This window comes from Narcine bancroftii, chromosome 4, assembly GCF_036971445.1.
Source record: "Narcine bancroftii isolate sNarBan1 chromosome 4, sNarBan1.hap1, whole genome shotgun sequence".
Classification (NCBI taxonomy): Eukaryota; Metazoa; Chordata; class Chondrichthyes; order Torpediniformes; family Narcinidae; genus Narcine; species Narcine bancroftii.
The window spans coordinates 85,767,402-85,779,493 of NC_091472.1; the positions used below are offsets into that span (position 1 = coordinate 85,767,402).

The following is a 12,092-nucleotide window of genomic DNA, read 5'->3' on the forward strand; positions in this document are numbered from 1 at the left end:
ACCTCATTTGGACATTACATAGGACTGTTTTGTACAGGATGTAGTGTAGGACTTCTCTGTTGACTGCTCAGTTGAGAAAGGGTCTCACTTCTAGAAGACATTTCTGGAATGTTGACCGTGGAATGAGTCCAGGGATTCTCATTGGGATCGTGAACAGTGGGTGTAGCCATAGGATCATGCACTGCTCTCAACTGGCTGATGTGCCATTTCCATATTTTGGTTCCCAACGGTATAGAATAAGAACAGGGACTTGAGATTTTTAAGAATAACTCCTATTACCCATGCCTCCCTTTTGTCCTGGTAATCTCGAACCAATTCTGGTTCTCCCACTTCTAGAGGCCTGGTAGGTTTACTTGGACATGTGGATTGTTCTATTCGAAGGCCAACATTCGGGTGTACTGTGGAAAGTCTTGTTCTTAAGTTACGTCCAAACATCAATTCAGCTGGTGTTTGTTTGGCTGTAGAGTACGGCCTGTTTCTATATCCTAACAGGAAATCTGTGATTTTGTGACTCCAGGATACATTTCAAGTTTCTTAATTCTCATGGCCTTTTTGAAAGTTTGTACAAAACATTCTGCTTCCCCATCAGTGCTTGGGTGTAAGGGTGCATAAGAATACCTTAAAGGCCTTCGATACAAACTGTGGACCATTATCGGAAACCCGTTCAATAGGTAATCACAAATATATTTTATAGTCTTTCAATTGTCTGGTCCATTGTTGTTTATCTCATGTATGATACCGCTGGCCATTTAGAGTGTGCATCGACAATAATGAGGAATTTTTCTCCCTTAAAAGTACCAGAAAAATCAATGTGAATCCGATGCCATGGTTGTGATGGCCATTTCCATGGGTTAGCTTCAGCTTGAGGAGCTTTGGGTTGCATATCATGACAAATCCCACATCTTCTTTCTGTCTGTTCAATATCAATGCCTACTGAGGGCCACCAGACGTGCAGACGTGCCAATGCCTTCAGTCAAACCATCCCTGGGTGGTTGTTGTGGAGATCTTATAACATGGCTGTTTGTAGGAATGATTGTCCTGGTTCCCCCACAATAAACAATTTTATTCAATTGATATCTCATGGCATTGTGTATAATAAGGTTTTAGTTCTTCAGAGATGGCTTCGGCCTCGGGCCCCCCTCTTAATGTGAAATATAGCATCTTTGACAGTGCAGTTTCTTTCTGTATTTCCTTGGTGATAGTCTTTGCTGTAATTGGTAAGAAATGAAGTTGTTCCTGATTAATAGTTGTAGCCTCCCCCATCCACTTAATTATCTCATCTTTTTGGTCTGTTTCAAGTAGAGGTAAGTGAGATGGGGCATCAATGTGGCCATTTTGTGTTGCTGGTTTATGTTGCAAATCGTAATCATATGCAATGAACAGCATAGCCCACCTTTGAATTCTTGTTGCAGCTAGCACTGGAATCTCCTTTTTAGGGCCTAGTGTCAAACTCAGTGGTTTGTTGTCTGTTACTAAGGTAAATTTCCTATCATATAAGTATTGGTGGAATTATTAGACACCAAATATTATGGCAAGCCCTTCTTTTTCTAGTTGTGCGTAGTTACGTCCACAAAGCCACCGGTTGTTTCCTCTTTTCCGTCACCTGTGACAACACTGCTCCTAACCCCACGTGCAACACATTCACTGCAAGGATTACTTCCTTTTCTGGGTTGTAGTGGACAAGAATGTTGTGGCGTGACATTAGTAGTTCTTTCAAGTGATTGACTGTATTATTAGTTTCTTCATTCCAGCACCATTTCTGTTCTTAGCAATTGGTTCAGTGGGCTGCATAGCATTGCCATATCAATAATGGTTAATCAAACCCAGGAATGACTGGAATTTGGCTCAGTTTGTTGGGTAGGGTGCTCTGTGGACAGCTTCAGTACCATCAGTATCCATTTGGACTCCTTCACTGTTAATTGTGAAGCCAAAATATGTTCCGGAAGGTATCATAAATATACATATGTCCTTGCGCAGATGGACGTTCACTTTTTGTAATTGGGTTAGGACCCTTTTTAAGTTAGGTAGGTGCTCTGAGTCATCTCGACCTGTAATTATGATGTAATCAAGATAGCACCTACATTTATGCCATGAAATAATTTATTCATGGCTGTCTGAAATATTGCTGGGGCCGCTGATATTCCATGTGGCATTGGGTATAGATGAATAACCCCAAAAGAGTATTGATTGCCACATATTTCTTTGAGGGCTCATCCAATTCTACTTGCTGATGTGCTTGGGTTAAGTCCAGCTTCGTGGATTTCTTTCCTCCATTCAGGACCTTGAATAATTCATCTGCTTTTGGCATAGGATGCTCAGGTATTTGTAGAGTCTGATTAACAGTGATGTAATCACCACAAATTCTGATTTCTCCATTGGCTTTTCACACTGGCACACTTGGAGCTGCCCAAATGATTGGATTATTATTGGATTCTTTCCAGGATTCCTTTGTTTTCCAATCTGTTAATTTCTGATTCAACCTTTCACTTTATTATACTCTACAGCCAAACAAACACCAGCTGAATTGATGTTTGGACGTAACTTAAGAACAAGACTTTCCACAGTACACCCGAATGTCGGCCTTCGAATAGAACAATCCACATGTCCAAGTAACCTACCAGGTCTCTAGAAGTGGGAGAACCAGTACTGGTACGAGATTACCGGGATAATAGGGAGCCGTGGGTAATAGAAGTTATTCTTAAAAAACTCAAGTCCCTGTTCTTATTCTATACCGTTGGGAACTAAAATATGGAAATGACACATCAGCCAGTTGAGAGCAATGCATGATCCTATGGCTACGCCCATTGTTCACGATTCCAATGAGAATCCCTGGACTCATTCCACGGTCAACATTCCAGAAATGTCTTCTAGAAGTGAGACCCTTTCTCAACTGAGCAGTCAACAGAGAAGTCCTACACTACATCCTGTACAACACAGTCCTATGTAATGTTCAAATAAGTACCATTCTGGGCTTATAGAACTTGGGTTCAACACCAGATTTCAAGTGTAACTTTTCCTGGACTCCTTGGAATTTCCTTAGGCCTTTTTTGAAAACTGGTATTTCTGAAGCACCTGTTCTAGTTTTGGCTTGGCCTCATCCTCATTATGAATCCAATTTCCAGCCAATCCAGTTGAATGTCTGATAACCAATTTCTTTCGAACAACGCTGGCCCCTTGGTGTTCACAATGTAGAGGGGTAATATTTTTGGTGTCTGTCTTTATTTTCCACATTTACTTTGCATTTTCCAAACATCTTGACTTTATCCCCGAGATCATTTTTAACACCATGTCAGACTTCAATGGCATTGACGACAAACCCTGTGTCCAACTCCATTTGAAGAGGTTTGTTGTTGATTTTCACATGGACATAGATTTCTGATTTCTTATCCTTTAATCCATGAAAATATATTACTTCAAGCGTTTTGTCTTCCTCCGAGTCTTTAGCTTCACTGCTAGGGCTTTCATCCTTCTCCTCTACAGTTTTTAGTCCGGAATGCTGTTTTCCGTATCCAGGTCTTTACTTTCTTTCTTGGTATACATCTAGCTCTGTTGTGTCCCTCTGTCACACAGGTAGCATTTAGATTTTCTGAAATGACACTTCTCCAGACTGCAGTTAGTTTTCCCGCAGTGGAAGAATTCTTGGTGGGAAAATTTACCTATCACCTATGGTTTGCCTTGACCAATGTCAAAGTTGTTATCATCCATCTCGAAACTCAATGCTGTGTTATATGCCAACTTAAGAGTTACATCTTTTGTCCTTAGCAATCGGTGTGTTTAGCACTATGGTCCGCTAAACCCATTACTAAGCAGTCTCTTAATGACTTGTTCAAGAAAGCTCCAAACTGACAGTTTTCTGACAGTCCACGCAATTCAGCCAAAATTTTGCTTACGGATTCACCTATTTTCTACTTTCTGAGATAATTTTTTTGTCTTTCTGCCATAATTAGTGGCTTGGGGCTTAGTGTGCTCCAATTATAGCACACAATTCAGCATAAGTTTTTGTATTTGGTCTTTCAGGTGCTCATTTTTTGTTCAGGACAGGCGTGTCTCTAATATTATGTGTTCATCAAATCTTTCTAAACAGTCATACCAGTCTTCTTCTGATTCCATGAATTTTCCAAACTGTCCCTCCACCATTTTGAGTACTTTCCCGCCTCTTCTCTTTTGTTCGCTGTGTTTGAGTCTGTGGGGCTCACTGCTGTGGTAGCCTTGCGTTTCCTTTTTAAATCTTCACTCCAATGTTTGGAGCATGGAGGAGGTCCATTTCAATCCTTGCTGCCAATCTGTTATGTATTCTAGGTTTAGAAATACACTGCACACAGAGATGTGATGTTTCATTCATTGTTTAATACAAATCTAATATGGTTCCCTGCAGCCCACAGTATATATGAGTGATGACATCATCACGCCTGGTGTGATGACATCATACACATGCAGGTGTATTTACATAATACTCTTCATCACTATCCTCCATGCCCTTCTCTTTGGTAAATACAGATTCCTCTAACTCCAAGTATAAATTTCCCTCTTGATGACAAAAATATACATTTTCGATGTCCCCTCTCACCCCTACTGAACCGCCACAATGCTACACTGAGGCATTTCTGTCCATTCAAAAGTGTTTTGACAGCTCAGCTTCAGAATTGACTGAAGGTTACTGAAACACCTTCCAATTCCCAATCTCTGCTAATATTCTCAGCAATTTGATCTCCCCACTTCCCCGTAAACTCATAGAAAATGCGACATGCTGGGGAAAATATATGACCATTCCATATTTTTGATATTTTGGAGGAAACAGGGAGATGCTTGAAAAGCTCACAGAGTAACAGGAAAAAGATGCAAATTGCACCCAAATAGCAGTGAAAATCAGCTTTGATCTTGGATCGTAGAACCTATGAGGCAACAGCTCCACTTCTTTTAGCACGAATTGAAGTCCCCATTTAATGCAAAATGCTGGGCTACATCACTACAGCACATTTTCAGCATTCTTTGCAGGGCTCCAAAGGGTTCAATCGCATGGTCTTAATGCCGATGGCTCTGTACAGGCTTTAAACAGCCTGTTAAAGAAGTTGACAGTATTTAATTTTAAAATCTTGCAACCACTTGATTACCAAGCAATATTCCAGACATGCTTGGACAGACTTTGTTTGCAAAAAAAGTGACAGAGAGGATCAATGGAGTCTCCCTTCGCCCCCTCCCCCATTGAAGTGATCTACCGGGACCATTGCCTGAAGAGGGCGCACAAAATCAGTGAACCGATGCGGACTCGAAAGGCCAACATGGCCTGTTTCCACTCCGTAAATGGTTATGGTTATATGGGATCTGATTGGGCGTTAGTTTTTGTTTTTTAAAATTTTAATTTTAACAACACAGCATGGTGGAAGCCAATTCTGGCCATGAAAATCTATTAACCCACGAACCCTGCATATTTTGGAGGGTGGGAGGAAACCAGAGGACCTGGAGGTCATAGAGAGAACATACAAACTTCTTTCAGGCAGCTCTGGGTTTGAATCTGGGTCACTTATACAGAAATAGTGTTGTGTTAACCCTGCCGCCCAATTTAGAACACCGAGAAAGGGAGAAATCCAGTTGCTAGACAGACATTCCTAAAAGATTCTTGTATCTTTAAATTAATTTCATGGATAGCTATTCATTTCCTTATATGGGAGCACTAATGAAGCAATGAATAATCTAAAACCAATATGAATAAAATTTGACATTTTAATTTTATAAAAGAATGAATGAAATGGAGAAAATAATTAAATGTACACTTTATTCCCGAAAAGATTACTGAAATGTTGACTGTATTCCTCCAACATTGTTTGCTGAAGAAATGTGCTTAACTCAGTTCCTGCAAAATTGTGAATTATCATTTCACTGTTGGCAGATTTGATTTTGCCTTGAGAAATGTTACATAAAGTATAAGTATAAGATTCACATCTAAATTCCTGGGGATGTTCTCAAGAATTGAATAGCCAAAATTCATTAAACGACTGATCTGTGATCTATTGCCACACTTGATCATCTTTCATTTCATTCAGGAGAGCTGTGTGTGGGGGGGGGTCATGTGATGTCGTGAAGAACACCACGCATCCTACTGACTCTCCAGGAATGTCATCCATTTTACAGATGTTTTCCTCATCAGAAGAGGTGGAAAATCTTGTGATATTGGGCGAGAGTAACAATGTCGATGTGGACAAGATGAAGGAGATGATCGTGGACTTCAGGAGGACCAGGAATGACCACCCTCCACTACACATCAACAAGTCTGTAGTGAAGAGAGTGGAAAGCACCAAGTTACTTGGAGTTCATGTAACTAGTGACCTATCATGGACACACATCTCCTCATTTGCCAGGAAGGCACAACAATGACAGTACTTCCTGAGACGACTGAAGTGGGCAAGGCTAACAGCCACCATCATGTCAACCTTCTACAGGAGATCCATCAAGAATGTCCTGGCTGGCTACATCACAGTATGTATGGTTGCTGCAGAGAAATAGATCAGAGGTCAATCCACAGGACCATAAGAGTGGCAGAGGGGATCACTGAAGTCTCCCTTCACCCAGAGACATGATCTACTGGGATCATTGTCTGAAGAGGGCGTGCAAAGTCATTGAAGACCCCTTCCACCCTGCATACAGCATCTTTCAGCTGTTCCCATCAGGGAAATAGGTACAGGAGTATCAGAGCAAGCACCACCAGGCTGAGAAATGGGTTCTTCCCATGAGCTCGCACTAACCGTCCGAGACTTTCATACATCACAAAACAATATTTATTGATTTATTTGTATATATGAATACTTACTCTGCATATGTATTGTTTGTCTGCATGTGTTTTATGTCAGGTTGTGGGCATGTTTTGCACCAAGAATGGAGAAAATTGTTTTGTCGGGTTGTACTTGTGCAATCAGATGACAATAAACTTGACTTGAATACCAACTGACTCAGTGTACCTGGCTGTTTTGTTCAAAACTGTGTGAATCAATTGGCTGGAGTTTTTTGCAGACATCTTCAATCTCTCACAATAACAGATGGATGTCCCCACCTGCTTTAGATGACATCCATTGTTTGGTTCCGAAGAAAAGCAAGATGACCTGCCTCAATGGCTTCTGCTGTAAAGAAGTGCTTTGAGAAGTTGGTTGTTACAATAGGTCAATGGAGATGCTGTCACACTGACTCTCCACTCTGCATTAGCTCACTGGACTATAGGAACCCCTAAGTCAGGCTGTTCTTCATTGAATACATCTTGGCATTCAACACCATCACAGCAGCAGAGATTCTGACCAAATTGAGGAATCTGGGATTCTGTTCATCCCTCTCCAACTGGATCATCGACTTCCTCATCAGCAGACTCCACGCAATGTGAACTGCCATCACCACCTCTTCGCTGACCATCAACACAGGGGCACGCCAAGTTTGTGTGCTCAGTCCCCAACTCTATTCCCTGTACACTCATGACTGATTTAGCCCTGTTTGTCTCCAATTCAATTTACAAATTCACTGATGACACCACCGATGTTGACTAATTAATAGGAAATGATGAGTTAGAATACAGGAAGGAAACCATGGATCTGGTTGGATGGGTCTAGAACAGCAATCTTGCTCTCTACATTACCAAAGGAAGGAGAGGTCGAGGGACCATGCATCTGTCTGCAGTGATGGGACCGAGGTGGAGAGGGTTATTATGCTTAAGTTCCTGGGAATCTAAATTTCAGAAGCCCTCACCTAGACCCAGCACATTGAGGCAAGAGCAACGAAGGCACCCCATTTACATTTAATTACATGGTGGCATGGTTAGTGCAGCGGTTAATGCAATGCTATTACAGCAGCAGTGACCCGGTTTCGAATCTGCTGCTGTTTGTAAAGAGTTTTTAATGTTCTCCCTGTGTCTACAGGGGTCTCCTCTGGTTTCCTCCCACTTTATAAAAATGTACAGGGGTTGTAGGTTAATTAGGGTACTTGGGCAGCATGGGTTCATGGGCCAGAAGGGCCTGTTGCCACGTTGTATGTCTAAATTTACATTTCATTTTAATGCCTCTACTTTCTGAGTAGATTTGGCATGTTGTTGGATACTCTATCAAACTTCTACAGATGCATTGTGGAAAGTAAACTGACTGGTTACATCACAGCCTGGTTTGGTATTTCAAATACCAAGGAATGCAGAGGGCTGTAGAAAGTAGGGAACATATCCGAGTCCATCACAGGCTCTAAGTGACCATCTATTGAATACATCCATGTGAGATGCTGCCTCAAGAAGGCAGCTGACATCATAAAGGGCCCCCATCACCATGGTCACAACCTCTTCTCACTGCTACCTTCAGGCAGAAGGTATAGAAGCTTGAAAACCAGCACCTCTGTGGTCAAGAAGAGTTTCTTTCTTTTCAGCTCTTAAACCTCTTATTGTTACACTAATAATGAACTGCTTCAACAGCACAAACTGCGTTATTATTTATTCTCTCTCTATCTATCACCTATTGGGCTTATTGTCTACTTTTAATTCAATATGTTTACTATTGTAGTTTTTTACAAGGTACAAAGTTGTTTGGCTGCAGGAAGTAACAATTTTGGTGCTTATGAGAGTAAACTCATTATCACATCATAAAATATTAGAGGAGATTGGGAATTGGAAGGTATTCGAGGAGTCTGCAGTCAGTTCTAAAGCTGAGAAGTCAATACTCTTGATGCCGGAGGGGTGACACTTTGAATGGACAGAAATGTCACCATGTTCCACGATGTGCTTCCGATTGTGCTGAGGCTGTTTAATGAGAGTGAAGGGCTATACCCAAAATATATATGTTTGTCAACAAGAGAGAAGGTGTGTGACTAGTGACAGAGAACATCAGGCAGACTCAGTGAATCATGGTTAGCAGAGCGGTTATTGGAATGTGTTACAGTGCCAGCACCCTGGGTTTGAATTTGGTGCTGTCTGTAAGGAGTTTGTATGTTCTCCCCATGTCTGCATGGGTTTCTTCTGGGTGCTCCAGTTTCCTTCCACCCTTCAAAACATACAGGAGTTGTAGATTAATTGGTGTATTTGGGTGGCACGGGCTCTTGAGCTAGATAGGCCTTTTACTGTGTTGCGTCTACATTTAAAATTGTAAGTGCCCTGGTCAATTACTCATTATATATGATTTCACCTGGAAATGATTGCTCACACAATCTAACCAGAGATAATGTGCTTTAATGTGAGATTTGAGCTAATTGATCCATTTTCTACGTTGCCCATCTTTGAATTCTGTCTCTGCTCCCAATTATTTGCAAATCATACGATAGCTAATAATGGAAGCCTTGCTTTAAGCTGAAAGGATTAATTGATGTTAATTCATCAACTAGTTGACCCCAGTTCCCATTAGCTGTAACCCTGCTGCATAATTTTTAAAAAATCCATATTTCAAGTGTCCATTGGAACAAATATAGTTTCTTTAATTCCTCGAAGAAGAGCAGACTTTGTCTGATTGATAAGACCATTGCAATGCTTTACATTACAATGACTGTGTGCCAATGTTGAACGGAATATTGGAAGCCACAATGATATTATGAAGGTCAATTGTATTTCTTAACTGGAATGTTGAAAGATCGTCCTCAGTCAGAAGATTGTGGGTTCTACTTCCTCTCCAGACATTTGAGTATAGGTTTCTGCTGGTGCTCTGGAACATGAACATTTGTGTAGCTGACGTGGACATTACCCCTCCATTAATCTTCATCCACGAAGCCAAGCCAAAGAGAAGAGAATGACCCAGTGCTTTACTGAATTACTTTCAGTCAAAATAAATGATGCTGAAGCACATTAAGACCAATGATCATTCACCTAGATAATAAGGAGCTCCTAAAAAGGAAAAAGAAAGGTAGCAAGGCTGAGGGAGGGAATTTCCAAAATGTAGAGAATTTAAACCCTTAAACAACATCACCATTATATAACTGTTTGCATCATAATCAGTACTGCAGAGGCTAGGCTGCAGGATGCAAACCATGGCTTTCGATCTTGGGCAGTTCCTTTACGCCTTCATTTTGCTCTTGCCATCACTCCGATACTGGTTAATCTTGGTCTCATCTGTCCACAAACCTTTTTCCAAAATTCTGCAGGCATCCTTTCTGTGGCTAACTAATGGTTGACATCTTGCAGTTCTGCCTCTGTATTTCTGTTCATGAAGTCTTCTGTGGACAGTGGTCATTGACACATCCACACCTGCCTCCTGAAGAGTGTCTCTAATCAGTTGGACATGCACTTGGTGATTTTTCTTCATTGTCATCAGAAATGGAGATCTTCCTTGGCTCATCAGTCCCTTTGCAATTTGTGAGCTCATCAGCACACTCTTTCTTCTTAATGATGTTTCAAACATTTAATTTTGGTAATCCTAAGGTTTGGGTGATGTCTCTTACTGTTTTATTCTTGTTTTTCAGCCTCATAATGGCTTCTTTGACTTTCATTGGCACAACTCTGGTCGTCGTGTTGAAAAATGGAAACTACAGACTCCAAAGTGATCTAACGCTTACAAGTGAGCTGAGCTCTCTTACACGTGTTCCAATGTAGCAATTAAACATAATTCAGTAATCACAAACACCTGTGAAGCGAAATGTATAAAAAATGCTGCAATTTCTACATGGTCAAATCAAAATCTATACAAATAACCTTGAATAAAATCTGGAAAATGCACTTTAATTACATGTCAATTGTTTGATTACTAATTTAAAACCACTGGAGCAAATAAAGGGGGAAAAAAGTGCATTTGTCCCAAACATTATGGAGGGTGCTGTAAGTACTAAAACCATGCTGGGATCTTGACACTGTGTAGAAGCAAATTGTCAACCATCTGCAACTGACTTTTTGACAATTAGATTAGCAACAATGATGTGGAATGTAAAAAAACGTTGAACTATCTTTTCTAGTTTATTGCATGACCTGGTTAACTCATTGTCTAGTTAACTCAATACTGGATTAATTTACCCTGCATTACTCTGTTGGCTCCAGCTCAGTGATTCAATTAGTTCAGGTACCTTTTACAATTATTTGCACTATTTTTTTAAGGTTAAGAAGGGTTAAGATAAATTTCTGAACACAGACGGTTCTGAAGCCAATGCAAATTCTCATTTACAAAAAAAGAAATTGACTTCCTGTTCTTCAATTTGGCTTTAAAGAAACTCAGTGAATTGTGACACTTCCAAGCCTAGTGTTCCCTAATTGGTGTCCTCTATGAGGTCAGCATGTTGATTATTACAAGGTTCTCTGCCTCACTGAGCATACAGCTTAATTTAAGGTGTATTGTGACCTCTTTACAATTTCTTTAGTGGGACATGAACACTGGCTCACAATAAGATTGCATTTGTCTTTTTACTGTGGAATCTGCCCTGTGAAGATGAATGCTGGGCTCACATTTTATTTTTCACCAGATTTATTATTCCTAATAAGGGGTAAATTTACAGTGGTCGGGCTTCATTAATGAGTCCTATGCCTGAATCTCAGCTGTTTACAATACTTATTCCTAACTTTAGCAAGGAAGCTGGTATAATTCAATACCAACACAAAGCTGGGAGGAAGACACATAAAGGTGGCACAGGGGAGAAGAGCGATGATGTGCGTGAGCAGGAGTTCAGCGTGGAAACATAGAACATTGGTAAAGCAAAATACAGTAAACACCCAATGATTTGGATCCATCAGTTTGGAAATATGATTCTTTGGGATCTGAAGTGTGTGAATTTGAAGTGCAAACTGGGATGGGGAGGGGGGAGGAAGAGGAGTCCAGAGTGCCAGCGGGACTTGCGGCCAGAGGCTGGGATCTGAATCTGGTCGGGCATGCAGTTAGAGCCAGTGTTGTGGTCTGGAACACTAGCTGTGAGGAACCTGGTTCGGTTAGTTGTTGGACTACGGTCTAGAGGGCCTTGTATATTTACTGTGTTCACTGGAAAATTGATTGGAGTAATGCTTGATAGGTTTAAAAGTAAAATTAAAGTGTGCTGTTGCATTGTTAGGAACAACACCCAATTGTCTGTAAAATCTGCTCTGGATACTACCAAAAAACCAATGGAGCCACAAATAACAGAAATGTTGTTGCCATCTCAGGATTAAAAGTTGGGAATTCAGGAACATGATAGCT

At 40.8% G+C, this 12,092-nt stretch overlaps 1 long non-coding RNA gene across 2 annotated transcripts; it reads left to right on the forward strand.

Annotated features, from left to right (window-relative positions):
* The first annotated feature begins 2,090 nt into the window (after window positions 1–2,090).
* On the forward strand, window positions 2,091–11,648 carry LOC138760775 (uncharacterized). 2 transcript variants are annotated; one of them, XR_011355861.1, is made up of 3 exons: window positions 2,091–2,319; window positions 10,402–10,496; window positions 11,491–11,648. It is a non-coding gene; the product is annotated as an uncharacterized lncRNA (long non-coding RNA). The 2 variants fall into 2 exon arrangements; XR_011355860.1 differs by lacking the exon at window positions 11,491–11,648 and having other exon boundaries at window positions 10,402–10,660.
* The last annotated feature ends 444 nt before the right edge of the window (window positions 11,649–12,092 follow it).